Source organism: Rhyacophila brunnea, unplaced genomic scaffold, assembly GCF_057557595.1.
Source record: "Rhyacophila brunnea isolate RB1 unplaced genomic scaffold, BYU_Rbru_1.0 scaffold_4, whole genome shotgun sequence".
NCBI classification, from domain to species: Eukaryota; Metazoa; Arthropoda; class Insecta; order Trichoptera; family Rhyacophilidae; genus Rhyacophila; species Rhyacophila brunnea.
In genome coordinates, this window is record NW_028233068.1 from 40,794,937 (window position 1) to 40,813,646 (window position 18,710).

An 18,710-nucleotide genomic window follows, 5' to 3' on the forward strand; every position below is an offset into this window, starting at 1 on the left:
TTGATAGTTTTTCCTAAAAGATCTTTTACAATAACAATTCACAACTTTTACATCAAACGTCAAATGATTGTTTATTCACTGCCTGATTTCCAGGTTGTTCTATTTCACATTTTTAAGAAAAATGACTCTTTTATGTCATTTTGTTCTATTTCCAGAACTCTATTTAACCCATTAGTCAGAATATAAAAATTATGTACGCATTTGTCGATAATCTCGTAAATAAGTTATTCCTTTATAAAGCTGAACACCGTTTTTAATAAGTAAGTAAGGGTATCCAATTTATTCAATGTGAACTATCAAATTGCTCTCCTAAGAATTTTACAGAAAATGACATAGTACAACCTGGGAATCAGACAACGATTTATATATTGGTGGTACAATTTATTATTTCAATGTGAACTATCAAATTGCTCTCCTAACAATTTTACAGAAAATGACATAGTACAACCTGGAAATCAGGCAGCGTATTGTGAAAAATCCAAGGCCGTATTCATTTATTATTTTGAACCCAAAATATTCGATGTGTTTTTCAAAGTAAAAACTGTTAGTGCTAGTTAATGACATTCATTATTTACATAGATTTTATATTTCATTTCAGAGTTAAATATATTTAAAAAAATACCAAACAAATAATTGTATTTATATGTAGTGTAATGGAGTAGGTATATGTAGCAATTTTGTAATGTTATATAAATTAAATTATTTCAGATTTCCGAAAAATGAAGTTCTTCAGAAATTATGGATTGATGCAGTCAAGGCGGGAGAGCTGAGTGCCATCTCAATATTCTTTACTGTGTGGGAAACATTTCTTAATGGACACATTACCCGGCTTAAGGGGGCGCTCTACAGAATTGCCCTTGAGAATTGAAAATATGATTTTTTTACATGTGGTCCGGAATTGTTGCTCTACTGGTAATATGCAAAGGTCGCCGACAATGCTTTGGTCCAAAGTAATAATAATGATCTCTTATTTAATTTAAATCATAACACTGTCAAAGTGTATAAAATATGGGGTGACCAAAAAATGATATCTTCTAATATACGTAAATGTTACTAAATTCAATTTGTTAATCAGGTGTTTGGTGGAAAACATTGCAACCAATATGATGGATAGCCACGATATAAACTTAATAATAATATATTAATAACGTCTTAACCTGAAATTGTCCGAGAGCTAAACATACGAAGGATGTTGAAATACATATCTACCTACATTTTTATTTCATGTGCTATCCAAAAAACATTATTAATGAATAGTATTTATTTTGAATATGTAAGACCTATTACATAATTATTAAAAAAAAATAGGTACATATTGTTTAATTCTAATGCATATTTAAAAAAAATTAATATAGTGATGTCTGTTTATTATAAAAGAAAGTGACTTTTTATTAAAAGAAATGAAAATATAATTAATTATATTTTCATTTCTTTTAAAATGGAATTCTACCAAGTAAATGCTAACTCAATTAATGACTTTTTTTTACTTACCCGATTAGTTTAATTAATTTAGTCTGACACTTTTACAAACAAGTAACGCAACTTTACTTTTAGTTGGTAGGTACAATAATTATTAATTAATAAAAGCCAATGCAAGAAATAATTTATACTCATAAAAAATGATTATTAACGTGGTCACCCATAGATTTTTTTTATTCAAAGCTAGCGATCGCAGAGAACAAGACAAAAAAAACTGCCGACTTTATCGAATCAATCACCCAGGGCTGTCGAAGACGTCTTACTTGTTTTTATGATAAATTGTTTTTAATTGTGTGCAATTTGGCGGGAAAATATAATATATACAGTTGCTTACCATTCGGTTATCCCATGAGCTAGGTTTTGTTTACTCTTCTGCTGACATCCTACAGTTTTATCTGATATTATAAAAGTCACACAGTACAACAGTGTTTAAATCTAATATGTAATTGCACCGGTTTAATTAAAAACTATAACGAAATTAACATTTTAATGATTTACAGATTTTCCTATGTTATATCAACTTAATATCAATTTTAATGAGACATGTGGGTCTATTCTATGCTTATCGACCGCTAAAGTGATAAAGTGAAAAATATTATCAAACTTAGGGTAGGTTTGTATCAAAATATTAGCACTTATTCTAACAATTACACGAAGCCGGTTTTTATTGTTGCAATAAGACAAGTGCTATATTTTAACATCACCTATCTTGCTGCTGTTAAAATATCGCACTTATTGCAACAATAAAAACCGGCTTCGTGTAATTGTTACAATAAGTGCTAATATTTTGATACAAACCTACCCTAAGTTTGATACTATTTATCAATTTAGTGTTCGATAAGTATAGAATAGACCCACAGATACATATTACGATATATCCAAAATACACATCATCAGATAATATGTGAAATATTTTGCTAAAAAATAAGAACAATACAAAAATAACATAACATAATCAGCTAGTCTTTTCATAATTATTTTAGATGAATGTTGTATGCCGTTTGACGCTTGGAAGTATGTAATTATTCCATCTGTACAGTAAGCTATTTTTAACTTTAAAATTTTTGACAGCCCTGTATTCCTTCCGCCGGCATCAGGTTACGTCGCATACATGTTATGTTTGAAGGTAATAATAATAATAATAATAATGATTATTCATTCGACCGAGAATTGTAATTAATAATTATTGCATTTCTTAAAATAAATCCCCGATGGTTAGAGGTTTTTGAGGTTAGACTGGATTAAAATGACGTCCTTTCAACGCTGAGATTAGTCTCTGAATGAACTATGAATGACGTTGTTCCTGTTCAGCTCAGTCTTAAAGAGTCCTCAATACCATCAATATTCGATTTTTTTTGTATGAATATATTCATTTTATATACCGTCGACGTGAGACAACTGTTTTTGTGTGCCCTCCTCTTATATTTAAAATTGACTGAATTTAATTCATTTAAATTTGGAAATGTCGACTATAAACAAAGCAGTTCAGTGTAATGGTGAAGATCTCGTGTCTGCTGCACCAAATCGTGTGTTTGTGATTATGGAATTATTACTAAAAAAGGTCGAAAAATTAGAAGAACGGTTAAATTAAACATGTACTTGTCAGTTGTTGTGTCTCCCTCCGGCCCCACGCGATGCGCCGCCCGCCGCTTTACCGAGCAAGTTGAAATCCAATAAATTGGTAATAATTAGCGGTAATGTGCCAATTAAGGAATCGAGTGTCAATGACAAACTGAAATTAACAACAACTGCGATTCTATCTAGTACGACAACGTCCCGAATAACCAGGTCGCAGAAGGTTTTAGATAATATCAGCAAAAAGTCTACGACCGAGATCTCGGAAACACAGGAAAGTACCTACTACTGATCCAGACCATGACGTTATAGACATTTCATTGTCGGACGATCTACTGAAGGCGGAAAATGGTCTACAGTAGTGAAGAAGAAGCGACCAGTGGCTATTCGTGGCATCTTAGGCGGAGGAGTGAAAGGGAGCGAGGTAGCTAAAAACTATCACTTCTACCCCTTTCATCCAGATACGTCTGCTGCGGATATGTCTTAATATTAAAAAAAAAAAACTTGCGAATTGTAACGCCGAATTAACAATTGCAAGGCTAAAGTCAAAAGGGGACTATGCATCATCTAGGGATCCCTGTTAAACTGAGTACGTTGATTCTAAAGCCTGATAATTGGCCACGTTACTCATTTATTAAAGAATGGGTGTCCAAAATTGAAACAACACGGCTGCCAACCAGCTGTCTTAACATCAATGAAAATAATAATTTCCCAAGGCAATTATTGTTCTACTACCAAAATGTACTTGGCTTAAGGGGACACTCTACAGAATCGTCCTTGAGAATTGAAAATATGATTTTTTTAAATGTGGTCCATAATAACTGGTCTACTAGTTAATATAAAAAGGTTGCCGCCAATGTTTATCTCAATAAACTCCCCCCAAGTGAAGCTTGTGAAGTGAAGCTATGGGGTGACCAAAAATAGTACTTTCTAATAAATGTTACTAAATTCAATATGTTTATCAGTTGCTTGGTGGGAAGTATTGCATCTGATATGATGGGTATGATAACTTTTTTGATTATGTGTTAGCCACGATATAAACTTAATAATATATTAATAACTTCTTCACCTGAAATTGTCCGAGAACTAAACATACGAAGGATGTTGAAATATATATCTACCTACATTTTTATTTCATGTGCTATCCAAAAAACATTACTAATGAACAGTGTTTATTTGTAATGTTTAGGACCTACGTATTAAAAATAATAGGTATTGTTCAATTCTAATGCATATTTTTAAAAACGTAGAATTTAGTGTCTGCCTATTATAAAAAGAAAGTGACTTTTTATTGCCTGCGCAACTCCACTTTTATACTAGTGAAAGAAGTGGTCGGTAGTATCATTATTGTATGTAAAGACAATGGGTGAAATAATTTATATCATGAGTGCCTAAAAATAATTATTAACATGCAGTCACTACACACATTATTTATTTATTCGCACATCCGACTGGCGGGCGAATAAAAAATGACGCCAGGGCTGTCGACGCAATTAATTATTTTGTACTTTTAAAATTTTATTTACAATATATTTTATTTAAGTTTTGTGCATCTAATATCCACTGTGGTTCACGTAGTGGCATGGACCTGTTGTTTCTGGGGTCAACTAATTCAAGAAGTAAACACCCATGATAGAATTTTTCCAGTTTTAGTTGCATTATATTCCAAAACTCATTTCCGATTTTATAAATGGAAATTTCTTGGTGTACATAGTAAACAAACCTACGAATAAAAAAAGACAGGAATGAACATACTGATTCATTGCAATAAAAACTGGCAATCAAATTCGCCATTTTGGAAAGTGACGACTTTGCGTAAACAAATATCGCGTGGTCTGCACGTGTACGGTAAACTTAAATAGGTAATTTTGTGTATTTTATGTTTGTGTATCATGCATTGTTGGCCATATTTGCCGGGCTTTCTTGATTGCCGTGATTTGTACACATGTTCCTTCCAGTCTTTTTTATTCATAGAAAAAACAGTATGTTCTATTAGTTATATAAAGTTAACCTAGTGTAATAAAATAATACACAATTAAAATATTTTCAAATGGAAAAAACCACATTTTCCAAGCTTTGAGCCGTGCTCACTCATGAATGTCATTCTTCATTTAGGTAAGTATATAGGTACAAATTATTTTGATGTTATCTTGCAAATTAAACAGGTATCTGACCTTTTCACTATATTATACATGTACCTACATGCAAATGTAATATTTTCAAATAATTGATATGGATTATATTATACCATCGTATTATTTTCTCGAAATCATAAACATAGGTACTATAATAGTATTTGAGTATCAATCTATGCTTAATTTGAATTAAGTAATAATAATAAAATACCCGTAGATATGTCAATAGTATGTTTGCTACGATATCCACCAAAATTATCAGTATGTATTTGCACAGGTTTGATTAAAAACTATGATGAAATTAACATTTTAAAAATATTAATTCATGTATTATTTTGACAGCCCTGTTTTCTGATCGGCGGACACTTGCCGGTGTTTATCAAATAATAATTTTTAAGACGGCCGACAATGCCAATAACAATAATAATGTTTATTTTTATTAAATAAAATCACCGATGATTAGTTATGTTTGCGAAAATATCGATTTAAATTAACGTCCTTACGACGCCGTCGACGCCGAGGTTCTTTTTATACTAGATTATATTTCAATCTCCTTCTCTTGAGCCCCCTCTTAAAGACAAAAGCTGTCGATTTTTTGAGAAATGTTTTGGCTGACGACTATGATGTCATAGGGTTAACTAAAACATGGCTCAATGACAGTGTTTTTAATCGCGAATATATTGGAAGTGAGTAGGTACTTAGTCTTTAGGAGGGATCGAGATTCCGGCGCAGGCCACAGGCAGGGTGGAGGCTGTCTTTTGGAGGTTAGAAGCATGGAGGGGTTGAAGGCCGAACGTGTCCATGCTTTAGAGACTCCAAATGAGAACCTTTGGGTGAAACTAACCTGTGATGGAGTCACTATTTACGTATGTGTTGTATATTTTCCTCCAGCCAGTGACGTGGATGTGTATAAATGTTTTGTTGAGAATATGCTATCTAGTGTCAACTTGATTGGAGACAGAAGTATTGTTGTGGTGGGAGACTTTAATCTAACTTCAGCGCGCAACGGTGAAAGGGTCAACAGTGACCTGGAATTTATATGCGCTGTTTTTGGATTTTCTCAGTACAATGATATTTCTAACTACCTAATAATGGGCTTCTGGATAGGGTATTCAGCAACATCAATTTTTCAGTTTCCCGATGCATGTCCCTCTTGTACGAGAGGATGACTATCACCCTACTTTGGTTTTTGTGCTCAGGTTTCGGTCGACTCGCCCGCTACGAACTGAAATACCCACCCTCACATGAAACCGATCGGTGTAGGGGGTGGAAGTTTGAAGGTGGAAACTTCAAGCTACTTTACTCATTAATGAGTGAAGTGGATTGGAGTGAGTTGCTCGGGATTTGTGATGTGAATGAGACGGTACAATTCTTTTATAATACTGTATATAATGTGTTTGATGAATGTTTTTCAAGGAGGTCGCATGTTGTGGTGGAAGGCGATACCCGAGGTGGTTTTCTCGGTAGATTATTGGGGACATTCAGATCAAGCATTGCTATCACAAAGCTTGGAAGGATGAGCATAGTCAACGCGACTATGAAATGTTTAGCCTTTATCGCTTCAGAGTGAGGCAAGCTGTTCGAATAGCCTATCGAACATATTAGGTATATGGAAACGGTAGAAGATTGCATTTGTGAAAATCCCAAATCGTTTTGGGATTAGGTATATTAAATCATTAAGAAGGGATGGTGGGTATGCCGATTCGATGAGTTGGAAAGGCGAAGAGGTGACCGGACATGGAGTGGCAGAAGCATTTGCTGGTCACTTCAGGTCTGTCTACGCAAGTAGTACTTATTCCTTATTTGGATGTTGCCTCAACGTCGAGACAGCCATCATGCGGTGCCCAGTCCATTGATATTTTTCCAGTTGATGAGAGTGATGTGTTAAAATTTATTAAAAATACTAAAAAGTACTCGCTCTTTGGGACCTGATAACGTCCCTACATTTTTTTAAAGGGGTGTGTTTATTTTGTCAAAGGCCCACTTGCATATTATATATAATCTTACAATGGAGACAGGTATCTTCCGGAAATGTGGAAGATGTCGAAGGTTACTCCAATCCATAAGAGTGGTACAGAGTCATCAGTGGAGAATTATAGGCCAGTAGCTGTTCTCTCTGCACCAGCAAAAGTTCTTGAGATGATCGTGCACAACATGATTTCTCCAAAAATTGAGTCATTTATAATAAATGAACAGCATGGATTTAGAGCAGGCGATCAACGGAAACTAACCTGATGGTATTTACCGATTATGTGTCATCGGCACTGGATAGAGGCCACCAGGTTGTCTGTTCTTACAATGACTTCTCGAAAGCATTTGACAAAGTCGATCATGATAATATCCTGATGGAAAAACTCCAACTTATTGGATTGTTGGATCGATTTTTAAAGCTATTCGGGAGTTATTTTAGGAACCGTCAACAATACGTATCGTACGGCCTTTATCAGTCATAGACCTTTTACACATTTTCTGGTGTCCCTCAGGGCTCAAACTTAGGGCCGTTGCTGTACACAATTTTTATAAATGACGTAGCATTGGTAATAAAAAATGCTAGGTATATTTTTGTTGTTCGATGATGACTTGAAACTCTTTTTGGAAGTTGTCACCTTGGACGATTGTCGTCTGCTCCAACTTGATATAGATAATATATTAGATTGGAGCAGGCGTAACAAACTAGAATTCAATATTGATAAATGCAATCTTTTGTCGTTTACCAGAGCCTCAAAAGTGTTGTTTTTCCAATACTCGATGCATGGCAGATCTCTGTCACGAATATAATCTGTAAGACATCTTGGCATTACGTTTGAGAGTAAACTGACATTTATTAGACATATAGTTACCATTTGTAACAAGGCGCTTAAAATGTTGGGCTTCGTCATGCGTACTTCCCGGGTCTTTTCGGATGTTACGGTATTAAAACTTTTATTTAATTCTTTAGTTCGAAGCAGACTTGAGACTGAGAGTGGGTCTATTGTTTGGCCACCGCATCAGTTGAAGTATGGCCTTATGGTGGAGAGGGTTCAGAAGAAATTCTTGAGACTCCTTTACTCGAGGTTGTATGGATAGGTACTACCCGTGGCTTTATCCAACTGACTTTCTCTTAGGCATGATTACATACTGCAGTCTGCTATGTAGAATAAATCTTTATTCAGCTACGTATTTTTTTCGACTTATACGAGGTATAAATGAGAACTCTACCATTCTGGGGAGTGTTGACCTGTGTGTCCTTTATAACTAGAGAGAATCAGTTTTTTATTCTCCCAAGGTGCACAACCAACCTGCCGCTGGTAATGCCAATTAATTGGGAGGGCGATGACTATGTTCAACGAAATTGCTTCGGGTGTTGATATATTCCACCTACGTGAGGATGAGTATAGGTGGACGTTGTTTTATAAATTCTTAAAATAGGGTCTACTTCCTTCCGGTGTACTTCCTTGTACCTAATTAATATTTTTTGTATTTACACATTTCTACTGTTTAATAACTTACTATCTATCTCTATACTGATATATCTCTTTTTAATGTAATTCTGTTTTATATTGCTTTGTTTCTTAATGTCATGTTGTGAACGTCTTAAACTTATAATTTTTAATGTCCACAATATGTTAAAAATAAATTAATTGAATTGAATTGAATTATGTTAAATAGACCAAATATTGTAATTAACTATATAATCAAATTTTCAACATACCTACCTGTATTTTGTGTCTAATAGGTTTATATAAACAAGTAATTTTATAAACAATATCTCAAAAACGATCCCATGTTATATTATTCATAAAACATATTTTTTATCCCAAGATTTACCCATTTGCTATTAACTGATTTGTGTTTAATTTTTCAAAATATTGTCTTTTTTGTGTTATTAAAAATAAAATACTTACTTCCATTTGCATTATTCTTTCTTACCCTGAATCCTAATAGAGTTTTTATTGCGGGAACTTTTTATAATGAAAATAAGTTTATCATAAATTGGTTTAAGGGGACGCTCTACAGAATTGCCCTTGAGAATTGAAAATATGATTTTTTTACATGTGGTCCGGAATTGTTGCTCTACTGGTAATATTCAAAGGTCGCCGACAATGCTTTGGTCTAAAGTAAATAATGTTATCTTAATTAAATTTAAATCATTAACACTGTCGAAGTGAATAAAGAATGGGGTGACCAAAAAATGATATCTTCTAATATACGTAAATGTTACTAAATTCAATTTGTTAATCAGCTGTTTGGTGCAAGTAATTGTAACCAATATGATGGATAGCCACGATATAAACTTAATAATATATTAATAACGTTTTAAGCTGAAATTGTCCGAGAACTAAATATACGAAGGATGTTGAAATACATATCTACCTACATTTTTATTTCATGTGCTATCCAAAAAACATTATTAATGAATAGTATTTATTTTGAATATGTAAGACCTATTACATAATTATTAAAAAAATAGGTACATATTGTTTAATTCTAATGCATATTTAAAAAAAACGTGGAATATAGTTTATTATAAAAAGAAAGTGACTTTTTATTACTTACCCGATTGGTTTAAATTTAGCCTGACACTTTTACAAACAAGTAACGCAACTTTACTTTTAGTTGGTAGGCACAATACTTATTGTATTTTGTTGGTAAGTAAAGCCAATGCAAGAAATAATTTATACTTATAAAAAATGATTATTAACATGGTCACCCACAGATTATTTTTTTATTCAAAGCTAGCGGATCGCTGAGAATAAGACAACGGTGCCGACAGTATCGAATCACCCAGGGCTGTCGAAGACGTCTTACTTGTGTTTATGATAAATTGTTTTTAATTGTGTGCAATTTGGCGAAAAAATATAATATATACAGTTGCTTACCATTCGGTTATCCAATGAGTTGGGTTTTGTTTACTCTTCTGCCGACATCCTACAGTTTTATTTTTTATCTTGCCCATCTCGCGTGAGGCTATCTGATATTATAAAAGTCACACAGTACAACAGTGTTTAAATCTAATATGTAATTGCACCGGTTTAATTAAAAACTATAACGAAATTAACATTTTAATGATTTACAGATTTCCCTATGTTATATCAACTTAATAGCAATTTTAATGAGACAAGATACATATTACGATATATCCAAAATATACATCATCAGATAATGTGTGAAATATTTTGATAAGCAAAAAAATAAGAACAATACAAAAATAACATAACATCAGCTAGTCTTTTCATAATTATTTTAGATGAATGTTGTATGCCGTTTGACGTTTGGAAGTATGTAATTATTCCATCTGTACAATAAGCTATTTTTAACTTTAAAATTGTAACTCCTTAAAACGTACCATTAGATTGATATTATTTTGACAGCCCTGTATTCCTTCCGCCGGCATCAGGTTACGTCGCATACATGTTATGTTTGAAGGTTATAATAATAATAATAATAATGATTATTCATTCGACCGAGAATTGTAATTAATAATTATTGCATTTCTTAAAATAAATCCCCGATGGTTAGAGGTTTTTGAGGTTAGACTGGATTAAAATGACGTCCTTTCAACGCTGAGATTAGGTACTCTCTGAATGAACTATGAATGACCTTGTTGCTGTTCAGCTCACTCTTAAGCTGAAGTATTGATAAAAAAAATACTCATTGGGGCGTTTTTATCTCCGAGTATGACCCATTTGCAGCAAACTGTACCTAATTTCAGAGAGATATAACTTTGGTTCACAAAATGAGTAGGTACGCACTGACATTTTGTGTGCTCCCTATGTGGGAGGAGTCCAATCTCTTTGGTTATACCCCTGGTTGTAATAGAAAAAAATGAATGTTTTTTTAAATTAAAAAATACATCAACTGTGAACTAATAAATATTTTTTCAGTAAACAGACATTTTATATCAGTTTTTTATTGAATATAATAAAATGTCTACAACATTGTTATTTTATTATATAGTCTATGGCAACACTTATCAACTATTTGTTTAATAATAGTGATATTATAGTCTATGATGATATTATGGTATAGTCTATGGTGTAAACATTATCTATGGTGTAAACAACCACCCGCAAGTGCAAATCGTCCCAGCCCAGCCCAAAGCAGTGTTGCCAACCGTACTATAATTATAGTATTTGTACTATAATTTCGGTCCGCGTACTATGTACGATATAAAAAACGGTATAGTACGCCCAAAATACTATAATTATGAATATCGGAAAAAATGTATTTTTCTGATTTTTATCTTAAGGGCGGACATGCTCAGCGTCGGTAAAAATTGAGCTTTTATTGTATTTTCAAAGCATGATCCTGGACATTCCTTAAACGTTGTAGATAATCTAGTTATATAATTTTGAAGACTTATTATCCTTTATATTTATTTTAAACATTTGATGACTGCATAAAGTATTTTTATTAAGTTCGACATTAAAAATTTCCGTACGATAAATTGGTGCAAAGTTCTATAATTTCATAATAGAAGAAATTTGGTGAGCCGAAAAAATAAAGTTCATCAATAGAGTTAAAAAAAAGTCCTTGAAAAGGGATATGGAAATTCCTCAAATACTCTTTGAATACTTTTATAATACTTTTTTTCTTTCAAAAAACACATTTTCAACAGACGACAACGTGTATTATACTTTTTCTTGAAATACTATAATATTGGAAGCTCTGTACTATAATTATTCCACTTTGAAAAGTTGGCAACTCTGGTCCAAACCAGTGTTGCCAACCGTACTAAAATTATAGTATTTGTACTATAATTTTGGTCCCCGTACTATGTACGATATAAAACAGGTATAGTACGCCCAAAATACTATAATTTTGAATATCGGAAAATATATGTAAAAAGTACTAAAATTTCGATATTTCCATTTGATAAATTGGTGCAAAGTACCACTATAATTTCGCAATATAAGAAGATTTGGAGAACTTGAAAAAAATGCTCGAAAAGCATGATTTTGGTTTAAAAGTTAGAAATTTCTTGAATTCTTTGGTAAGCATTTTTGGTCGGAAGAGGTACCTCAATAAAAGGGGTCTCGGAGTTAATCAAATTCTCCGTTATTTTTTTTCTGAGGAACAAAAAACCTATACATTTTTAACAGATGACAACGCGTACTATATTTTTTCCTCAATTACTATAATTTTGGAGGCTCTGTACTATAATTCCACTTTGAAAATATGGCAACACTGGTCCAAACAATGAAACAAACAAGAAACAACAAACGTCGAACTGTCGAACAACAAACTCCACAAAACTCCATGACCCAATTACCTAGTCGTCGGTCATGTCTTGTTATCTCCGAGCTTATTATTATATTAATAATAATTAAGGAAATGCAACAAGGTAAGTTGTTTGAGAATATTCAGCATATTGACCAAGAATAATAAGTATTCTACGTGTATGAACTATGCAGGCTCTTAGCATTTTGCATTAATAGTTTAGGTAACTTTTGACTTTGGACTCTTGGACAATGTATTTAGGACCGTAAAAAGTATCGATTTTTTGTGACCCCGGTACTTTTCTTTTGAAATGTGATATTTGTACATTATTTCGCTTTTGACATCCGCAGCACGTGTCCGAGCCAGGTACAATCCGCCTCTTCACTCAGCATGATGCATGGCTGCTAGGCTCGCTTTATAGTCTATTGTGTCCTCGTTACTCCTAAAGTCAACACTGCATCATTTTTGTCAGAATTTAGTTACTCTTTCACATTTTCTTAAGGGTAAGTCTAGGACTATTAGGGCATCTAGATATATAGTGCCTGTGCACAGGCATGGATTTACTGCCAGCAATACCACGTAAATTAAACTCTCGTTACAATAACTGTTTATACCTACACAAAAGTTCTGACTGTCTCGCCAATCTCATTCTTTAACACGTTGATCGCCATGGGGGTCACCGGTGACCGGCAAAGAAGACCTGCCTTAGAGTTGTTCTACAGCGCCGGCGGGCACGCACGCAGTGCATTTTTCGATACGCGGTGACCAGCATGGCCCTTCTGTATATTACTGCCACTTGGCCTGAAAATATGTCTTCCTAGTCACAAAATATAGGCTCACTAATGTAAAGAATGTACATAATGAAAAAAAAGTTTACTTTTAAATTGTAAATGTGTTTTTATTGATATAAAAATAAAAATTAAATAAGTAAGTTATAAAAATTATGTAAATATTAAAAAAATAGAATTACAAAAATGATTATAAGGCATGTATACGTATATTTCCAGTTTATGTGTATCCAGGTATTATACTACCCAATTTGAAAACTTTTATTCCGTATTTGTGCCTTTTCTATTTATTATACTATCTAAATCTAAATAGGTATAATTCAACCGCGAAATGGCACCATGCTCTCGTCAACACATAAGGACAGGTGACCGGCGAAATGGCCGGCCCGGCGCAATAGAATAAATTAAGTTGTTGGCACCGCGACGGACACATGTGGCCGGCACATCATAAAAACCAATATTTACATAAAAAAAAAATCATCAAAATGAAAAATAAAAACATTATATTCTTTCATAACCTATCAAATAATACCTTAGTGCTCGTCCGTGGTGGTTTGACGGGCGCGGGCAACTCAAACGTATGAACATGTTTCGACGTGTCCGTAGACAATGCGCGGGGACGGGTGTTCGCGCGTGTTGTTTTGGCGCGTCTAGCTCGACGCAGGCAAGATCGTACATGCGTCGGGCTCTTCCCATACTGCGCGCATAGAGGTGTCCGCACTGAATGGATGGGCGCCGACGCGGGAAACGAGCGAGTAGCGGGTGTCTCAAACCATCATGAGCTTACCGCGCGCGTCTGGTGTATTTGTGGTATTATTTTCACAAAGCATAGATAGTGCGAAGTGATGTAAAGTAGGTATACGTTTTATAACTTTGCACTTTTTACTACACTGATACGCCTCTTTGCCTTATTACGTCGCATAAAATTATATCAAATGATATTCACTTGTATTAATATAATATGTAGTACTAAATAAATATATATTATGTAAAAATAATATCTTTAAATTTCAATAATTCTTAACGCACATATACTATTGTATACTTATCTTACTTATAGTTATAAAGGTAGGTACATAAAAAAATGTTTTTTTTGTCTATAATTATTCAATATTCTTTCTCATTTATCTCTTTATCTAATTTCTCTGTATTTAAATTATAATATGATTAACTATAATTATTATAATTTATATGGAAACTTAGCTTGTTGAAATATCCTTTTCTGGTCTATTTTATACATATTTGTAGTATATGTAACTGTTTGTTTTCCTTAATAAAAAAATATAAACATAAAAATAAAATATATTAAGTAGGTACATCATTTCCATCCTAGAGCCGGGGTGCAAAGTTATGAAGCGTACATTCTACACCTACATTCACACCATATGAACCGAAAAGTCTTTTTTAAACTTTAACTTACATATTATCCAATATATAATCAAATTATTGATTGAACACCATTGGTGGTGTTTGAAGATGCCAAAAGGCGATAGTCGGATCGCAAAAAATGACTCAAAAGGAATAGAAAAAAACTTAGATCAATTAGAATATACTTAATCAAATATTTTCTCATGTTACTCTTTTTCGAAAAACTTGTCTGGTTGTTCCCGCAGTTTCTTGTATAAGTTATAAAATTCTTCTGTTAAATTAGTGCTTTCCATATTGATTTCATTGGCCCCATATTTTGCTGCAAAGTTTTGCCATTTCAAATAGGAGTTTTATACGAATTATAGAAGACCTATACAGTTCGAGTTTGTGGTGAATCTATTCACGATTACTTCCAACTGTTCGATCACCAAGTCAAATATGACTGTGTCACCTGCGTACTCCAAATCGCAGTCTTTCTTCACATACTGTGGTTGCGGCAAAATGATTTAGGCGTATCCGACTTTCGGGGCATGCTGTCTTACGCATTATGAAGTCCATCAAGATAGTACACAGCCTTGCTAGACTCCTGATGTAATTTCGAAGAGGTCAAAGGATGCTCCACCGCTGTCTACTTTATACTTATATTTTTTCTTTTCATTTTCATTCAAAATGAATGTATCATTGAGAGGTTAAAAGATAGTAATTTGTTTTCATTTTGTTTCAGATCTTCCATTATTGGAAGCCGAGATAGCATATTAGGATAAGACAGCACTCATTGATGTTTAAAATCCGACCGTACCGCATACCCAGAAAATGTACTGTCCATGAAGCAGGGAATACTTTGCAAACATCACTGATTTTTGTATTAAAATATGTATTGTACCTGATTTAAATCTATACCTGTTTATTTATACATACTGTAGATAAACTTCTGTAAATCAGTGGTTATTTTGTTTAATATTATTAAAAATATTTGTGTGGAAACTATGGCGGACGAGAATGTGGGCACAGAAAAAGTTATAAACGAAGAATTGGACTCTGATTATGATATGTCAGAGGAGGAATTGGAGCCAAACGGCAGTGAACATGACACGGAATATACTGACTCAGACGAGCCGATTGCATTTTTAAAATCATGGAGAACAGGACCTCACATTCCTATAATTCATGAATTTGATGATCTTCGATCTGCCGAGGGAACATTGACCAACCTGACCAAATTGTCAGCTGAATGTCTTTTTTTTGAACATTTTCTCAACAATGATATTATGTCAGAAATAGTGAATCGAACAAATGCGCATTTTTACCATATGTACAATGAAACGGACCTTGGACCAAAATCGAGGTCGCACAATTGGGCGGATACGTCGGTACCAGAGTTGTATTCGTTCTTTGCCGCGACAATGCTTATGACAAGAAATAAGCATATGACATTAGAGGAGCATTGGAGTGCTGATCCGTATCTCCATGTTGCCATTTTTGGTCAAATAATGGCCAGAGATCGCTATCAGCTGATTTTACAAATGCTGCATTTTTCCAAACCCGATGTGACCACCTCAGATAAATTAGTTAAAATAAGATTGCTTTTGGAACACACACGTAAAATTTTTAGAGATTCCATGATTCCACACCAAAATTTGTGTGTTGATGAAAGTATTCATATATTCAAAGGGAGACTAATTTTTAAGCAATTTATTCCATCAGAAAGCCATCGTTTTGGAATTAAAATGTTTGTGCTTTGTGACGTGATGACTGGTTATATTATCGATTTTATTATTTATTGTGGAGAAGGGAGTGATATAGAAAATAAACAAAATTTGGGAATTTCTGGAGCGGTTGTAACGACACTGCTGAAGGATTATATTGGGAAAGGCCACACACTATGGTGTAATAATTGGTATACAAGTCCAGCGTTATTTAAATATCTCCATAGTGAAAAAACCAATGCTTGCGGGACAGTGCGAAAAAACTGTAAAGAAATGCCAAATTTTAAAAATCTGAAAAAGGGAGAGACTCATGCTGTGTCAAATGGTCCATTATTGGCTCTGAAATGGCATGGTAGAAAAGATGTGCACATGCTGACTACTCTCCACAATGAATCTTTCAGCCCAACAGGTAAAATAAACTTTCGAACTGGCGAACCCATTCAGAAACCAACATGCGTGTTAGACTATAATAAAAATATGGAGAAAGTAGATAGAGCCGACTTGATGCTCAGCAACTTGTCATTTATGCGGAAATCTCTAAAATGGTATAAAAAAGTGGCATTTCATATGATCGATTTATATTTATTGAATGCTTTTTACATGTATAAATTTATTACGGGAAATAAAAAGTCTTTAGCTGAGTTTCAGCTGAATGTTATAAAACAACTAGTAGATAAATATAACGTAAAAACCGCTCATAAAAACACACCCAGGCCATCAACCAGCGATAGTCCACAAAGATTATTGCCTAAAACAACCACACAACATATGCCGGAACACATTCCACCGACACCAAATACTGATAAGCCTCGGAGGCGATGTCATGTTTGCGGCAATTCAAAAAGAAATCCAAAAATAATGAAGCTTTCCCGATTTATGTGCAAAGCATGTAATGTAGCCTTATGTCTGAGTCCCTGTTATAAAATATATCACACATTAAAAAAATTTTAAATTTATGTTTATTTAACTTTCTTAAAGAAGTATTTTTAGTTTAGTCAATTTTAGTTATATATATTTTTTCCAGTTAACCTTTTTAATATTAAATATTGTATGAGAATTTGATAAAAATAAATAAAAAATGTGGAATGCCACTTTTTTATACCACTCACTCTTTCTAACATAGTTTAGATTGGCAAACATCATATCAGTTGTATCTACCCATACATTTATTATGCTCAGGACTCGCCTGCTTTATTTATAAGTTCACCTGTTCTATTTCATTTACCAGTCAGAGCGCGAAAGCATCATCGTGGATGGCGGTGGGCATGTGGATGTTACGTTTATCATTCCAGTAAAGGTCAATGATGTTAATTCGAATTAACCTCCAATTTTTAGTTTTTTCTGGTTTTCCGAACTGTTCCACATGCATTAGTTAAGTTTTTATATAGATGGGTGCTCTAATAACTTTGTGTTGGTATACTAGTTATCTACCGAAAGGTTGTGGCCCTTACTGCCATAATCTCTGAGCAATATGGAAACAACTACTCCTGACATTCCAAGATTATGTTCGTTGGTAATTTCTGTTCCGTTTCCAAAATCTACTATGTAATCCGTCAATACGTCTACTCAAACAAACATTTTAATTTCAAACCTATTTTGTTTAAACATGAGATTTTCTTTGCAAATAACTACGCTTTCATCGGTGCATACGTTCACGGAAGGAATCATGACTGCTTGAAAATATTACATGTATGTTCCAGGAAAAGTTTGATTCTACGTAACTTCTCATTAGGGATTTGAATTTCGGGGTTGGAAAAATGCAGCATGCTTAATAAAGTTTGATATTTGTCTCGCATCATTGTTTTGCCAAAAGTTCTACAGGAAACTACCGGGTCCAATGACCCAATAGTCTTCAATAGTTAGGTGAAGATTTCGAGTTATCAACATTGTGGCAGTGATTAATAAATACACCTGGATAGATATATCTACTAAATTAACAGAATCTAGATTTTTCAGACAGATCTCACTTGTGTTACCAACAATTTTATCCAAAAATTCTTTGTAGAGGTGAATACTATTAGGGGCATTATCTAAGATTTTTTTATAATTATTTAAAAAAAACATTGATTTTTTATAAAAAATGAAAATGTCTAACTTGAAATCCTTTTTAATTATACCAAATCCAATAAACTATGAATTAGTCAAAAATCTTTAGAGAAAACTTAATGAACTAAATTTCAATAATAAATATGACAATAATAATATAATATGTAATACTCCTTTAACGAATTCGTATTTTGTAATGTTTTTAATGTTTAAAAAAAATATTTGAATATTTTTATTATGTATTTTTAGATTTAAACCCTTTTAAAATGTATATTATCAAAAAAATACCTATCACAAATTGGAAGCCTCGTGTTTTTGTGCTAGGTGCCTCTGGTGGAGTATTCACCTTAAATACTCAATATAATAAGTATCAGTATTCAATTAATACATACGATATTGATGTACAATTTTAA